The 18430-nt window shown below is 35.2% G+C and overlaps 1 protein-coding gene across 16 annotated transcripts in view; it reads left to right on the top strand.

Moving 5' to 3' along the window:
- The first annotated feature begins 14297 nt into the window (after window positions 1-14297).
- The window catches only part of LOC143225008 (R3H domain-containing protein 1-like), a 96873-nt gene continuing 92740 nt past the window's right edge, over window positions 14298-18430 (top strand). For 8 of the 16 annotated variants that reach the window (XM_076453644.1, XM_076453629.1, XM_076453641.1 and 5 more), the window contains exon 1: window positions 14298-14429. The gene's annotated coding sequence lies outside the window, so the exon portion shown is untranslated. Of the gene's footprint in view, window positions 14430-17442; window positions 17467-18430 lie in introns of those variants that run through there. The other 8 variants (XM_076453631.1, XM_076453625.1, XM_076453624.1 and 5 more) reach the window with 7 other exon arrangements.

Genomic DNA, 18430 nt, shown 5'->3' with positions numbered 1-18430 from the left:
ACTTGTATAAACGTGGGTATTTTGATTCCTTCCATATCATACACTAATGCATTCTATACATCCATGACCTTGTCAGCAATGGAAAGCTTTCCCATGAAACATCAGCTGCAACTTTTGTGTCGGATCGAAACACTGCACTCATTAAAATTCGCACATGCACCCTGTAAAAAGTTGCTGTTACCAACAATGGTATCTCTGCGGACTTACAACACTAGGAACCGAATTTCTATATCCGTGGTGAGCAGAACACAAGTAGCCCATTGTATTATTTTGTGCGTAACTTCCAAGAAACTGTTATTGTATTTTGAAGTGATTATTTAGATAAGTAATCCACTTAGTAACCATTAAATAAAGGATCAGCTACAAAAAGTGTAGTTTTCAAATCATTTGCATATGATCGCTTTAATTAAAAGCGATAAGTTATTTTGACAAGGAGTTAACACAAGTATTCAATGTTTTATGACAATGTGGTCACTCTTAAAGATGAATAGACTTTTATATCTCAAACCATGGTCGTGCTGTCGCTCTTTTTGTATCATGTGCGAAATGTCATGAATGAAATTATTGCCACAAACAGTTGGTCATGTTAAATGTTTTTTTTAGTCGAACTTAAAACAGGAGAAGACAGAAACCTTCAATTCCGAGTTTGAAAAGTTGCTAAGGTAATAAAATGTTAAAATTGTGGCTTATCCTGATTTAGTGTTATATATACACACTACGTATCACAGAAATTTAATTAATATTAATGACGAATGTATTGCTTTGCTTTTCTTTTTTCCTTTTTGATAGGAAAATATTTCAAGAATGGTTCCTTGTAGGATAACGGTACGTTTACACACTTATAATGTTAAAATATTGTGTTCGATTCCACACGGTAGACACAGCAGATAGCCCAATTTTTTATCACCATTAGAGTAGGTAAATAAAATATCTAATGTTTTGACAATATCCCATAGATAAATAGTTTTGTATCTGTTCATTAGGCCCGGCATGGCCAGGTGGGTAAGACGCTCGACTCGTAATCTAAGAGTCACACCAAACATGCTCGCCCTTTCAGGCGTGAGGGTGTTCTAATGTAACGGTCAATCCCACTATTCGTTTGTAAAAGAGTAGCTAAAGAGCCGGCGGTGGGTGGTAATGACTAACTGCCTTCCCTCTAGTTTTACACTGCTAAATTAGGGGCGGCTAGCGCAAATAGCCTTCGTGTAGCTTTGCGCGAGATTCAGAAAGAAACAAACAAAACATCTCTTCATTAATAAATTGTTGATAACGATTTCGATATGTAGGGTGTCCAAAAATGAGTACACAAAAAATAAAGTTGACTTTATTGTTATTTGAAATAACAACAAAATCTGAATATAAAGACAAGTAGTAGATTTGTAAGTTTTAATTTCAATAATTAGTGAACTTCTACATGTTTTCCATCATTTGTTATAATTAATCTAATTCTGCGCTCAAATTCGGAGAAAACAGTTTCCAACATATCAACAGAGATGGATAAGATACTATCAGGAATCTGATGCTTCACTTCTTCGAGTCTTTTGGTTTGTTATGATAGACGTTATTTTCAAAAAGCTCCGGAGATGAATATGTAAAGAAGTTAAATCGGACGAACCAGAGGACCATTTGATATGTCATCCGCTACTCGTCTAAAGCTTTTGAAAAGTTTGGTTTAAAAACACTTTACCAATTCGAGCAAATTGGGGTAGTGCTCTAACATGGTAAAAGATAGCTGTTTGTACCAAGTCAGGAGTTGGGTGATAAAGAACTATTATTGCACGTGTGTATACAAATTTCTAGTGACAGATCATTTGTCAGGAAAACAAGAAAAAGCAAACAAAAATAACAGAACAAACAAAACTTACAAACCTACTAATTATATCCATATTCATTTTTTATTGTTATCTTAAATAATAAAGTTATTCAACTTTATTTTGATATATTACTTTTCGAACACCATGTAAAGACATCAAGAACCAAATTAAACATGTTTTATATCACACAAACAACTAAGTACATAATACATAATTCTGTTTCAGATTTATATAACTTATTAGCTGACAGTTAATACATATATTTCAACCTTTATTTGTTAGTTTTAGAGAAAATTTTCAATTAATAAAATACTGCGTAATTTAATTATCGATTTTAAAAGTCCAGTTTAGGTTTCCGTTTTCAAAGTAATATAGTTAAAATAAAGTTTCAAAACTTTAGTACTCAACATTAAACATACAGTTCTGTTAATATAATTGAATGATTTGTTTGTTTGCTTGTTTGTTTTGGAATATCGCACAAAGCTACTCGAGGGCTATCTGTGCTAGCCGTCCCTAATTTAGTAGTGTAAGACTAGAGGGAAGGCAGCTAAAAATCACCACCCACCGCCAACTCTTGGGCTACTCTTTTTACCAACGAATAGTGGGATTGACCGTCACATTATAACGCCCCCACGGCTGGGAGGGCGAGCATGTTTAGCGATAATTGAATGAACCCATATTTGTCAACTTAGAAAAATAGTTTAATTAATATATATTTTGTATCAGTTAATTGTAAACCTTAAAGTATGGTCCATTGAATGCAAATATTGCAACATATAATATCTAGGCTCACAACAATACTCCGATTATTACAATCGTTTCAAAAGTCTGAAAATAATTGTCGAGTTAAAGTGGACGTTACGTCACTCAGATGTAAACTTTAAAAGCACGCACGGTTCGGTTAACACACGCTGCAACTTTTAACTGTTACTTCCAAAACTACAGACAACACATTATAAAATTCGCATTATTTACTTACAAGTCCAAAATAAATAAGCCATTAATACCAGTTTTGCAACACGTAGTTTGTGACTTTAGAAAACATTAATTAGTTTTGACAAAAGTCTCTACCTTACAGTTAACATAATTGTAACAACAGTTAGTTATCAGAGTAAAAAACTACAGGCCGGCATGGACAGGTGGGTTAAAGCGTTCAACTCGTAATCCGAGGGTCGCGGGTTCGCATCCCCGTCGCACCAAACATGCTCGCCCTTTCAGCTATGGCGTCGTTATAACGTGACGGTCAATCCCAGTATTCCTTAGTAAAAGAGTAGCCCAAGAGTTGGCGGTGGGTGGTGATGACTAACTGCCTTGCCTCTAGTCTTTAAAGTGCTAAATTAGGGATGGCTAACGCGGATAGCCCTCGAGTAGCTTTGTGCGAAATTCATAATAAACAAACAAACAATAAACTACAATCCTATTGTTAAACAATTTTCATTTTTAATGTTGTTTGCTTGAAAAGTATATCAAAGTTAATACTTTAGCACTGTCCTAATTCAGGTTTGTAAACTGTATACCTAAAAACTTTAATTTAACATGTTGGGTTTGACTTTAAGCTGTTACATTGTTGCTGGATAATCAACCTTGTGCACGGTTATTGATTCGAGTTTCTACTCTGTATATATGGTAAACTGAGGGAGAGTTACTGGTAGTCCACATAAACATTATAGTTGGATCAACTTCAAAAATTATGCATTCATCAACTTTAATCTCACTAAAATAAATTACTCGCTGGGGGTTTAAAGACCCCTCATAACTCACAGAGGTCCCAACACATCTATCAAGTTTTTCCATTATTCCTAATTAGTTCTATCCGAAAAAAAAAACCGTTAGGACATCCGCCCGCAATGTACCTGAGCACGTGTGCCACGTTTGGTCTCGCATACTTTTAAGAGGTTTTTGGTTTTTGAATTTCGCGCAAAGCTACAAGAGGGCTATCTGCGCTATATGTCCCTAATATAGCAATGTAAGACTAGAGGAAAGGCAGCTAGTCATTACCACCCACCGCCAACGCTTGGGCTACTATTTTACCACCAAATAGTGGGATTTACCGTCACTTTAGAACGCCCTCACGACTGAAAGGGTGAGCATGTTTTGTGTGACGGGGATCCGAACCCACGAACTCGGATTACGAATCGAGTGGCTAAACCAACTGGCCATGCCGAGACAAGATGTTTTGTTTTGAATTTCGCGCAAAACTACACGAGGACTATCTGCGCTAGTCGCCCCTAATTTAGCAGTGTAAGACTACAGGGATGGCAGCTTGTCATCACCATCCACCCATGCATGACGAGGATCTAAATGTAGGTTTCAGAGTTGTACCTGGCGTCGTTTTTGTGGTCCTTGTTCCTCTAGGACTCCCACGGACACAACGTTTACAACAATATTCTCACTCCCTCTTAAAAGTTAATCTGAGGGTCACGGGTTTGAATCCCCGTCACACCAAACATATTCGTTCTTTTAGCCGTGGGGGCGTTATAATGTGACGGTTAATCCTACTATTCTATGGCAAAATAGTAGCCCAAGTAGCTTTGGGCGAAATTCAAAAAATATACAATCTAGCTGATCAGCAGTTCAAATAATCATTTAATTAAAAAATCATAAGTTAAAGTTGGTGGCATTCTGAGCTTACAAGAGATGGTACAGAGTAAAATGTCTCCAGAATGCCATGTTGTAACCAGCCGATTATTACATAGTCGGTATATTTTGTTGGTTGAAAATTTATTACAAATCTTTCTGAACTATAAAACCAAATTTAGTAGTGATATGTTGGTCTGATGTCTCACGTTAATCGTTCGATCTCTTTGTAATAAAATCTTGGCAGTGTGTGTGTGTGTGTTTTTCTTATAGCAAAGCTATCTGCTCTGTCCATCGAGGGGAATCGAACCCTTGATTTTAACGTTGTAAATCTGTACACTTACCACTGTCCCAGCGAGTGATGAATCTCGGCAAACCAGTCGAAATTCTAGATACACAGCGAGATCAAATGAAATTATTAGAGAAAGTTCCAGAGAAAGTTGATGTTGGAATCAACTGTTAATGACGACCAATGATTTTGGTAGAAAAGAAAAGGTAGTTCAAGATATATAAAAAACAAACAAACTTATAAGTAGATTTTAGTTGATTAAACCTTCAGCTAAGTTAGTAGAGTATACTTCTCTGATGTGTGAGTCGCATAGGATTTGATACTGAAATATTTTGACAGGACTTTACATGAGAAATTAATGTATATGGACATATGTGTGTGCAGAGTCTGACCGACCTTTATTCACACGCAAAACAGGTGTTTTGTTTTATCAAACTGCTTCAGATATATTTCTCTTGATGTGTATGTCGTAATAAATATTATTAAAAATGTAATGGTCTGCAAACATTAAAATGTAGTTACTTTTCTCATATGCTTCAATGATGCTACTTTAATATATTTGAACTATAGTCGGCCACTTAGATCGGATGAAGTACACATCCAACCAAAATGCAGTGTTAGACTGTCAGATGTTTTTTCATCTCAGTTTTAGAGATCTGATAAAGACACATTTTCGACAAACAAGTGAAGAGAGTATCTTCGTATAAGACAGCTTTAACAGCTGGAAAAAGTGTACAGGTGATTCATATAAGAATAACCGACAACTTAACCACAAGAAATCAGAGTGACACGTTGACGGTAAAGGCAGATGTGCCGCATACAAAAAGTAAAACGGCGAAAAAATACAACATCACATCTAATTCATGAACAGCATAAAGAAACTATGAGTACAAATCGTTAATACATTAAAATTATAGCGGATACCCTCAGACTAAGAGTGGTCCAAAACACTGCACATAGAGAGACAAATGATGAGGTTAATGAAGCCAATCTCCTAACAGTATCGGATCTATTGCAAAAAATATTCAGAAACACTGCGATCCAAGCTGACAGAAGAACCAGCTAATGCAAAACATAATCATCACACATTACAAAATGCGTTACTTGAAATTATATCAGATATCATTTCAGATGAAACAAGGAAAAAGTAGCAAATGCAAAGCTATTCTCCATTTTGGTTGATGAATTCAAAGAATTGTGTGGAAGGGAGCAATTTTTATTTGTTATTAGATATTTCTTCGAATGAGAAATCCATTAAGTATTTATTGGTTTCATGATAGCAGAAAGTTCATATGCATACATCCAGGCGGAGCTAGTATAAAGTGTAAATGATATACGAAATTTGACAGCTCAGAGCATGATGATGCCAGTGCAATAAGTGGCAAGTGTAGTTGTGTTTAGTAAAGAATAAAAGAGATCATGCTACAGGCTCTATATGTACATTGACTTGCCCATAAGCTGAACTTGGTCATTGTCAATGCAGTCAAATCAGTCATTCTTGTAGCTGATTTTTACTCAACATGGGAAACAAGCTATGTTTTTCTCAGTAGTTCATATGCACATGCCAAGTGAATCAAATACCAAAAATACATGTGTCCGGCTGACAAACCAGATGAGCTTAAAATTTTACTTTGACGCTCGCTGGACTAGCCAGATCAGAGCGACTAAAGCGATGGAATATCAGTTTGACTGCTTCATCAAAACATCAGGAAATGGAGAGTAGGTATCAGAGAAGGCGAAACGTCAACGTGATGGCGGATTACTGCTGGTCATTGAAATGAAATGTTCAAAATACAATACATAAAAGAAAGATCACAATACAGTTTATGAGACTAAAAGACATGATTTCGTTAAAAATCATGATGAATGAGGATGCATATTTTACACCAATTTTTACCATTTTCTTTAGTTTATTTGTATTTTTGTATTGGAACATAATTACAAAAAAACGTTCATTGTGGTAAACGAAATAATAATTTGATTTAAGTTGTTTTTTATTTTCTTCCCGATTCATAAAAATATTCTTACATGACAGAAATAAATTAATATTATTTTCAAATCCTTTATAACTGAATGATGAAAAATTACTTTATATTTGCAATTCATCAATGTTACAAATAAATATTAGGTAAAATATAAAATATTTGTTAACCAGTTTCACTTTGTTCGTGGTATAATTCTTTAATGAAATATTTATTTTCCTTTGTTGGCTTATTGTGTACACAATGCACTGTTACTCTTGAAGAAATCTGATGAACGCACTTTTAAACCTACTTTTGCCAGAGTGATGCTGGCTTTGTAAACTGGTTCTTGCAGGTCATTTAAACATGCGTATGGGAATATTCAATTTTGACTTATGAGCTTTGAGTATGTGTTTTATCATATTGGCATAAGAGTGACGTGTTGCATTCCTGAGTTTTCATAAAATTTTGTTTTCGCAGACTCAATCTAAATTAGAGAACACAGAATTACTTTATAATCTAATTTGTTACTGTGATACTTACTTGACTTCACATTATTTTCACAAACTAACTCAAAGACCCCGCCTAACAATAGAATACTTTACGTCAATAAATTACAATTAAACTTGGAATGACTCTTTGACAATTAAACTACCTGATAATACAAAACTGAGCCATTGAACAAAGGTTACAACACATTGTGAATTAAAAATTAAAAATCTGTTAGTTACAGAAGCACAAAAGAAATGCCCTCAATATATATGCTCAGACACACAAAGAAAAAACGCAGATATGTCTATAAAACATACAAAATACGTACTTTTATAGCACAAGATTTAATATGTCCAAAATGTACACAGCCGTTCAACGACACGCAACAAGATGTTTTACAAAGCCCTCTTAACAAAAATATAAAATTGATAATTACTATTCAAAAATATCCCTTAACAATAACAAGCATACAAATATGTTTGTTTTTGAATTTCGCACAAAGCTACTCGAGGGCTATCCGCGCTAGCCGTCCCTAATTTAGAAATTTTAAGACTAGAAGGAAGGCAACTAGTCATCACCACCCACCGCCAACTCTTGGGTTACTCTTTTACCAACGAATAGTGGGATTGACTGTCGCATTATAACGCCCCCACGGCTGAAAAGGTGAGCATGTTGGGCGCAACGGAGATGCGAACCTGCGACCCTCAGATTACGAGTCGCACGCCTTAACACGCTTGGCCATGCCGGGCGATGCATACAAATCTCAATATAACAAAGTTAATGAAGATTACTAATACAAAAGTAAAGTATATTTATTATACACTCGAATTAGTATCCGATATAAAAACAAACAGATTTATAAGAGAAATTCGGCATTTAGTAATGAAAAATATAGTCAGTTTATACCGTAAGTATTACACGTTTCAAATTAAAATTTTGTATTAATTAATACAAAAAACGAACCCTTTAATAAAGGTAATCACAGTATTTTAATTTACAATGAGTATTCAATCGAGCTGCAAAAACATCCTTTAAAAATATTTTACTAAAAAATGAAATGATACTTTGAGTTTTCAACAATTTTTGTTTGTTTAGAATTAAGCACAAAGCTACACAATGGGCTATCTGTGCTCTGCCCACCACGGGTATCGAAACCCGGTTTTTAGTGTGTAAGTCCGCAGACATACCACTGTGCCACTGGGTGGCGTTTTCAACAAACAGAACAGGTTATAATTACAGCAAGAATACAAATACATTGTACGATCAAGTAGACGTAATTGAACTACAATTGCAGTTTAACATAATGTAAAATACAATACCAAATTTCAACATATATTATAATATCACAGTACAAATCTACTATCAATTATGATGTTAAAAACACGTAGGTTCAAGAAAGATAGAGATGAAATAAAACTCTATAACCCGAGCACTTTCGAAAAGTGGACCTTTCTTCTTCAAGAGCAAACTGATTCTCAGCCTAATATATTTTTAGTTTGCTTCTGAAGAAGAAAAGTCCGGCTTTCGAAAGCGCTCGGGTTATAAGGATTTTATTCCCACCTATTAACAATAATACTATAATGTGTATGGCAGAAATATAATATTGAAAAAAAAAACCCTCTTTAACATAGGTTTTATGGTTACATCACCATATTAAACGGAAATAAGCGGTGGTAAGATATCTACGCATTTCAAAACGTATCATAATGAAATAAAAGAAATTTGATACAATGAACACCATTAAAACTCAGAAATACAGTAACAATCAACTGAAGTACAAAAACATAATACATAATTTAGAAATCATGTAAATCAAACGCCTTTTAAAACATTGACTCCAAATACTATTAGTCATGTTGAAATGTACACAGGTTGAATATTTTAACTGTGAAAACTATAGATAAACGCAAACTGAAAGAATGTGGTAAATACTACAAATAAAATAAAATGCATGGCCACATAGTTAATATAGTAAACATACATTTGAAACAGCGATTCCTATAAGATACACAAAATACACATTTACCTAACTGTAAGCGTGATGTCCAGCTTTCCTCATCACATTCCCATCACAGACCTTCCAGAGTGGCAGTTATATTAAGATTTGTCACCATATTAGTTTTGATGCTTTCATAAGCTTAACCAAGGCCTCGCTGGTTTTGGCCAATTTGATTCACTGCTGGAAAGCCTTCTCTTCAAACATTCATTATGGTTATTATGATACTGCAATCATTTTTACTCTATTTTATGCAGAGTCTAAGTCTCAGTCCTTTAGCTGTTCACCTCCTGACAATGCAACCTAAAGATGTGGATCTACAATAGTGTGGGGTAATTGTGGTGAGATTAGGTAGAATGGTCAAATTTTCCACCACTGACTGCCACAGAGATTACTTGTGGGATATCTAGTGTTGGTGGCTGGCTCAAACAGCATTGAGGTAGAAACTCCTTGTTTGGGTATCACCACTGAAATTATGATTTGTCCAGTAGACGATACTACCACATGCCCCTTTACTGATGGCAAATTATTCCCACCATTGTGTTGTTGTTCTCTCTACTGGCTGATTATTTTGGAATGTTAAAGTGGTTGGCATCATTTAGATGTTTATATTGGTGACGGTGATTCCTGAGATGATAGAAATTGTCTGGGAACCCTTCTCTTTGCGACTCTCCTGGAAAATGGTGAATTCTGATAAGATCCAAAGTCATTATTTCTTGTTTGCTTTAGGATGTAATGGTATTGCCAGAGGTGGTACTAATATGGATCCAGTAGTATTTGCTAAAGGAGCATCCTCTAGCAGAACACTTCAAAGTTGAGGTCCCTTGCTTCCCTGGTGATTTCACTAATTAATATTTTACAAGAGTTGGTAACAGTTGAATGACTTGCTACTGTGTTACTTGAAGGCTAGATTTGTCAGGAGTTAATGTAAGGGTAATAGTATGGTTTTTCCCTCCCCCATTCCAATCATGTTCAATAAGAACTTGAACTCCACTAGAACTTTATTAGAACTGGGATACTTCAAAGTTTTGATCTTAAAAGAGATATAGTGAGATCATTCTTATCAGATATATTGGCCAGCAACAGTTTTTCATCCATGAGTTTTGCTATGGTGAATGACCAGCCAGCTTTGTGGAGTCCAAAAGTCATTCATGTAGTTCAAGTTCTTGCTAAAGAGGAAGTTCTAGTTTCTTGTAGTTTGGGTTTTCTATTATACTGTAGAATACTCACAGAAAGTTGGCAACAAGTAGAAGGACCGACCACTGATTGGTTAAAAAAGCGATAGTCAGAATGATTTTAAACAGCAAGGGTCAGGATTGAAAATACAAGGTAAGATAAACAACACTTGATTATAAGTTCAACCATGCTATACTTTAAAATTCTTTTAGAGTGAGGGCGGTAAATATATTATGTTGTCCAAGCAACATTTCTATAAGTTGCAAGTGTGGTAATGCCTATATCAACAATAGAATATGTTTTCCAAACACCTAGGGACATCTCGGTCCACTAAGTTTCACTGGATTTCCACTTAACCAATATCAATAGCTGTGCTATCCTGCATCATCACTGACCTGGCAATAATCAACACAGCTTAACTTCTGACACAGTCGTATTCCTTTCGCTGAAACATGGTTGTTATGTGAACACACCCTGTGTCCAAGTAGGAAAGAAAATGGGGCAAGATTGCAAACATCTGATTCCTACACACTGTAATTGGTGGGAGTCAACTGTTATACAAGTGTAAAGCATGATCATATACACACACACAAAAGGGAAAAAGAAAAGAATATGCAGAGACACTCACAAAACACGCAGTTATTTAAATAAAAAAAAGGAAATAACATCTACAAAGTGTATACATTCACCCAACAACAATAATGAAATTTCGCTCCCCTTACTAGAACTGAAACAGAACTAACACATTACACAAACGAAATAAAACCCTAATTTTCTTTTGGATGTAAGTTTAATACCAGACATGTGCAACTTACCATGTGAAGCACGTAAGCATTATTTTCTGCTTCCAGCAGTGCACTCATAATCTGTATTTTATGTTTTTCATGTGCACCGAAACATTAAGATATTCAGTGACATCGTTTGGTTATTAATATTTCAATCTACATAACTGAAAATATCTCTTCATAACCAAATTAAGAAACGGGTACATTAAGACCGAGTTTACATTTCATATGATATCTAAAACACTGTTCTTGAATTTCACAAGACTGTAAATATTTGAGCTCAATTCAATCAATCTAAGTTCCAGTTTGAATAACGGTTTGTTTTGAATTTCGCGCAAAGCTATACGAGGGCTATTTGCTCTAGCCGTCCCAAATTTTGCAGTGTAAGACTAGAGGGAAGGCAACTAGTTATCACCACCCACCGCCAAGTCTTGGGCTATTCTTTTACCAACGAATAGTGAAATTGACCGTAACATTATAACGCCCCAACAGCTGAAAGGGCGAGCATGTTTGGTGTGACTGGGGTGGACAACGGCAAGTCTACACACTTACAATGCTAAAATTTAGGGTTCGATCTGCACAGTGAACACAACAGATAGTCCAATGTGACATTACGATGAAACAATCAAACCAGTAAACCTATCTCGTACGACTTACTCTTAGTGGAAAACACTTTCAGATGTAATGTGAATTTTTTGGTTACTCTTGTCCTTCCATGAAAATTTATTAACACTCGACTTGTTTGAAGTTAAGCACAAAATTATACAAAGGGCCATTTGTACTCTGCACACCACGGATATCAAAACCCGGTTCCTAACGATTGAATATTTTTGTTTCGAAATTGAAACATTCTATTACTAGCACTAATGAAAAGAAAAGGTTCACTGTATTTTTAATAATAATTTCCAGGTCATTAATCGCAAGTGAACTCCTGTACTTCAAAATCTTAACATTGAGGTTATGTCCTTTATTTCAGTTCACATATTGCTTAACCATTGTGTTCTTTATGTAGCTGAACGATTCATGCCCTCTAGTGTTCAAAAATTAATTTGTGTAACGTCTATATATATAAGTCTCACCACACACACTCATATACATCAACATTACACATTGACGTATACACCAATAGCTTAAAAAGCACTGCTTTGGTTTGCTTGTTTTGAATTTCGCGCAAAGCTACACGAGGACTATCTGCGCTAGCCGTCCCTAATTTAGCAATGTAAGGCTAGAGGGATGGCAGCTAGTCATCACACTTACCGCAACTACTCTTGGGCTACTCTTTTACCAACGAATAGTGGGATTGAACGTCACTTATAACGCCCCCACGGCTGAAAGTCGAGCATGTTTGGTGCGACGGGGATTCGAGCCCGCAACCCTTGGATTACGAGTCGAGTGCCTCAATCACCTGGCCATGCCGTGCTTACTATTTGGACTTTTCTATGAATACTCACCGTAACTTTTTCTGTGGCTGTGGTATCGCAAGGTGCTGCCATCTGTGAGCAATCACACTCAACATGTTATTCCTTTAAGACTTCTCGAAATAACCACTTGTAGAATTCAGTAGACTTAGATATTTCAGTTGAATTTTTCTTCAGCTACGTTTAACCTTTTTCTTGTTATTACAGTGCATATCAGAGGAAACAAAACTCCTTCATCGTATGTCAAAAAGTCATATATTTTCATATATAAGAGGAAAATCTATTGAGGACAAGGCAACGTGTCCTATTTAGCTATTTTGCCATTTTGACGAAATCAAGTAAGAAATCTTCCCAGAAATATCAAATAGCATTTCAGTGATTATTTTACCTAAGAAAATCACAAGTTATCTCCGAAAGCAAAAAAAAACAAAACACACCACACCTTCCAATTACAATATAGTGAAATACCACCTGATATCTCGTAAAGTAACGGTCACAGCATCTTTTCACTGTATCTACTGACACCAACCATCCTAGCTGCATGATATCAGTGGTGATCGCAGCAATACGATCAGAATGACAGTAGTGGTGGCTTGATTTACTGTCAGAGCTGTTCCTTGCCTCGATCTTCAGTGTTTTCTTATGTGGCTCACCATGAACAACAAGATAAGTGCATTCCTCCTTCCCGTGCATTGGCTGAGTTGATGTGGCATGAGACGGTCTTCTCATTTTCCTATGACTTATCATTCTTGCACAAGCGATTTGTCTGTATTGTATAGATTCAACGTATCAGCATGTTCCATGCATTTTCACATGCCTCTCTTCTCTTTTAGCTCTGCCAGAGTACGAGATATTGCTTTACTAAGCTGGAACTGCGCTGATTTTTGTGCCACCAACACGTACCAAAGCCTCACCCAATCTCCTCTCTTGTGCAAGCATTCCTTCATATTGTTTTAACGCTTCTTGCGATACATTGAATAATATTTAGAATAACAATTGCACCAGTAGCAAATGTTTTTGTTTGTCCAGTTCTAATGTCAAACATTTCTTGTGTCTTTATCAGTTGTTTCTGGTTTAAAACTGAATGTTCGTGAACTATTTAAAATAGTGTATTATTTAAAAGGTAGTTGAGTCTATTTTGCGATCGTTTATTATTAAGCACAGTACTACACAATGGGCCACCTGTACTGTGCTAATCGCGAGAATTGAGATCCAAGGACTTGTTCTTTAAGACCACATATTTACTGCTGAGCCATAAGTTGGCTATCTAGTTTTAATCTGTTCCTTGCTTTTTATTAACTGACTTAAATAATTCTTTGGGGAGTGGTTAAGACACTCTACTCGTAATCCGAGGGTCACGAGTTCGAATTCCAGTCGCGCCAAACATGCTCTCCCATTCAGCCGTGGGGGCGTTATAATGTACGGTAAAAGAGTAGCCCAAGAGTTGGCAGTGGGTGGTGATGACTAGCTGCCTTCTCTCTAGTCTTACGCTGCTAAATTAGGGACGGCTAGCGCAGATAGCCTGCGAATAGCTTTGCGCGAATTTCAAAACAAAACCATTTCTTTGGATTTTCAGAATTCAAAATGTCGTAGCTATAAGGCCAAAGTTTTTACTTCAAAAATACATATACCCTGATTATGAGAGGAAAGTCGTTTAGCTAAACCATTGACTGTATTACATATCTTTTTCTTAAGGTGTTTTTAATTTGTTTTCTTACATCTTCGTTTTTAGGTATATTTTTCTTCCCAGGCGTTACCTTCCATTTATTTTTATACGCCATCTTTTGTTGAAGAACAAAAGTAACTATGACGTCATAAGCATCTTTGAGAATAGGCAGGAATCCTAAAATAAGAGGTGGATGTGTTGTGAAAAGATATCGTTGTTGATTGTTCTAACATATTCCCAGTCTAGTAATCCAAGGTGAGAAATTGAGTCATATTGATATTGTTACACTCGGTTCATACTAATTAAATTATTTTTGTTTAAAGATGTATGCTTGTGGTATTCTGTGACATCAGATAATGAGAAAAGTAAATGAAAGGTGCAAATCAACCTTGCCCTTAGCTGCTTACTAAGTTACTGGCACACTGCCTTAGCTTTATGCTAGTTAAGTTACTGTGCTGATGCATGCAACTGCAGTATAGAGAGGCAACAACCTTATTATCTGTTGAGCTTGTGTTTCGGTAGTCTTGTACAGTTTACTGTTGGACACGACGTGGTTGTACACATACACGTGACATTTAAATAAATCGGATGTATGCTTAACTTTCTATGTAGTTATTTACAATTAAATTGGATTGGAAAACTCAACTTTATAACTCAGTTTATGGATTTACTTGATGTCTTCTGCAGGTGTTGGAAAGAAGTGCGATTGGGTGATTTAGATATTCTGAATTGACGTAAATGTTATTTGGGAAGTACTTTTTTCTATACTAGTGCTATCAAAAGGGCTAAAGAAATATTTTATATTATTTAAAAATTTCCACCAAGAATGAACATGCAGCAAACCTATGATACTGACTAGTGAAAGAATATCATAGAATATGTTTAGAACAGTATTAACTACTAATAAAGTGAAGAATTAAAAAAAGGTGAATATTAGTTAAGACTAAAACAAACGTTCATTTGTGCAAAACATTAAGTTTTAAAATCAAGAGTTCTGTAATCCAATGTAAAGCAAAAGTTAAGAAATATATTGGACTTATGGTAAACATTACCAAAAATGTGACCAAAGAAAACCGTATGTTAGATGTACAAAGTAGTTTGTACTGGTAGTAGTAATGTAGGCACAGTGGACTTTTGGTAAGCAAACAAACAAATGATAACATGAGACTTAGTGCTATAAGCTAATAAATAGACAAACCTTATTGTAATGACCCAGCTAATCATTGTATCAATACTTGAGAAGATATATGTGCAATCAGTTTAGAGATAACTGACCAGAAAATACCCTTCAGGAAAATTCCATATTAATTTTAATTTTTGGTTACTTTTGACCTAAGATGTCTGCTAGTGTGTGTGGAGTTATCATTGCAGATAGTAGCACTTCAATTCCAGAATATTGTTGTGTAAAAATTGTCTTGTAGAATGTGATACCATTGACAACAGTGGAGCCTAGTATTTCACAAGAGTGTAAGAAAAGCAATCTATGACTCCCAGAGAAATAAAGGGTACTGATAATTATTTTTAATTAAAGGTATGGATGCAAGAGTAAGTTTGAAGGATTTAATGATCTCTTGTTATAATGTATATGATATTAGAAAAAAAAGTGTGAAAAACATAATAAGAGTCAAATTACTGATACTTATGAGATGTATTCTTAAACTTATAGAAAATACTAAGAAATTGTTGGGCTTTCAAGTTATTTTTCAAATGTTGCAATAGGGAAATTTCTTAAAAGATCATTGGTTTTTAAAAGGTTGGGGTAGATTTATGGAATTTAAAGACCTATGGTTTGATGACAGGGGTTGAGTGCATTATATTAAAATGTTGTTGTCCTGTGACAACTACAGCCACTATAAAATGGTGGAATGGAATGTATCAGAACCACATTTTGTACGTTGTGTGATGCCACTGGTGATTTATTGTATTTGGGAAGGGTTTGTAACAGCCTTTTTCTGACATAAAATATTAATACACTCAAATCATAAAGATGTCATTTTAAAATTTCCAAAACCTGGATATCCCTTGTACTTGATAGTTTGAAAAGAAAGTAATATGGATTAATGTGGAATCCCTAAACAAGTGTGGTGTTTTGTAATAGGTGATAATCCACATACACAAAGGTCAGTGGCAAAACTCATCCAGACACTTTAGGCAACATAATCAAGAAACAAAAAATCTCACAAGTGATGTGTACACAGTTCACTTTCATAACTTACACAAGAAAGGAAGGCAAAGTGTAGAAAACTATATGAACAGAACCTGGCCTAGTAAAATAACAGTATGTTGTGGCCCTTGATGAAGTATATGTGGGCTTTATACTGCATTTTGTACTGATCAATGGGTGAACACTTTTGTTTTTCAAAACTGTATGCACCCTTTTGCTAAGTGTATTCAAAGAAATTAATGATCATTAATGGTTACTGCACCAGGTGCAGGTTGGAGATTAGGAGAGTGGATGCACTGATCAAGTTGAATTATGTTATTATCAGTCCAATATTATAGACCCTTTGTACAGCACAGAAGTACCACCTTTGTAGGGAAACAATCAACAGGGTATAGGTTCACCTGGATAAGGTTTTCAATTGTACCTTTCATTCAACCACCACATACCTTAAATAGCTGGAAAATAATGACTGGTTTATGCCTATGAATTTCTGTTCATTGAAACTGTTGAAAAGATTCTTGTAAAATACTGTTTTTGTTAAATAGATGGATTATGAAAGGTATATAGGGAAGGATGGTGTGATTTGGATCATAAAACTTTATTTCTTGTATCTGTGGCCCAGCATGGCCAGGTGGGTTAAGGCGTTTGACTTGTAATCTGAGGGTTACGGATTTGAATCCTAGTTGCACCAAACATGCTTGCCCTTTCAGCTGTGGGGGCATTAAAATATGACAGTCAATCCCATTATTCATTGGTAAAAGAGTAGCCCAAGAATTGATGATGGGTGGTGATGACTAGCTGCCTTCCCTCTAGTCTTACACTGCTAAATTAGGGATGGCTAGTGCAGATAGCCCTCGTGTAGCTATGTACAAAATCCAAAAAACAAATCCTGTAGCTGTTGTCAAGATGTACATTCTTCAGATGCAGCATGACTGGATGTGGTAATGAAATGATGATTCTCCAAAATTGTTGTAATATAACATAACTAACTCCATCTTCTACTAATGTAAGGTCATTCCATGTCAAATCATTCAGATTTTGGAAAATTTTCCAGATGACCCCCTCAGAATGCCTTGAAAATGTTCACATGAAATACCCAAAAACGTATGATTAGAGGATACTCAAAAAGTAGGTTGAACACCATCTTGATTTTTTTTGTAGATCATATTCAGAGATGTAAAAATATATGGTAAAAATCTGGAAAGGCTGAATAACTGGTGACATGGTCAAACTGTGACCTGAAGTAGGGCTATAAATCATAAAAGGTTGCATGCAACTACATTTTTTTACAGGAGATCTAATAGACTTTTAATTACAACAATTGCTGATTTATCAACTGATATGCTATTGGACATTTGAAAATAAAATTCAGCTTTGTATCATATTAAGTCTTAGAGCTATGGCTTATTAAATAAACCAATGTTTTTTTTATGATTTTGGGTTTTCATGTGATTTTAGAGCCTCACTATGAAAATCCTAAGAGAAATAAACTTGGTTTGAGACCATTTTTGAATTTTGTGAGATTAATTCAGTCAGTGTAGCATATTTCAGCCTTCTACCACCATTACTCTTGCAGCTTTAAGCAGCCAAAGTTGCCCAAAAATGAATTTGCCAAAAATAACAAAAAATTAATTAACTTTTACATGGCTGTAAATCAGAAACTATTAAAGATATTGATCTAATCTTTGGCAAGTTTTCATTATATGGGTAGATGAGCACATGTGAATGTTTTCAAGGCATTCTGAGGGGTCACCTGCAGCCCCCTGGATGATTTCACATGAAATGACCTTGTATTGTTCAGTTTTGTTGTCAAGGGCTGTTTAAAAAATGAAATTTTTAAGTAACTTTCAGAAAGAACTTATCATTTGGTTAAAGTTCTTTGATATTTGTGTGTATGTGTAGGTGAGAGCTTTCCTTTTGGAAGAAATGGGTAATTTAAATGATTAATCAGTGTAATTAATTACCTATGAGAATCACTTATATCAGTTTGTGTCACATAAACTGATTGATTAATAAGAATTATGATTAAAATGATTAATTGAAGGTGGTGTTTCTCATTATTAAACTTTAAGATGATTCCAACAATTGTTGT

This window comes from Tachypleus tridentatus, chromosome 9, assembly GCF_004210375.1.
Source record: "Tachypleus tridentatus isolate NWPU-2018 chromosome 9, ASM421037v1, whole genome shotgun sequence".
Taxonomy (NCBI): Eukaryota; Metazoa; Arthropoda; class Merostomata; order Xiphosura; family Limulidae; genus Tachypleus; species Tachypleus tridentatus.
This window is presented reverse-complemented; position numbering and strand designations above follow the sequence as displayed.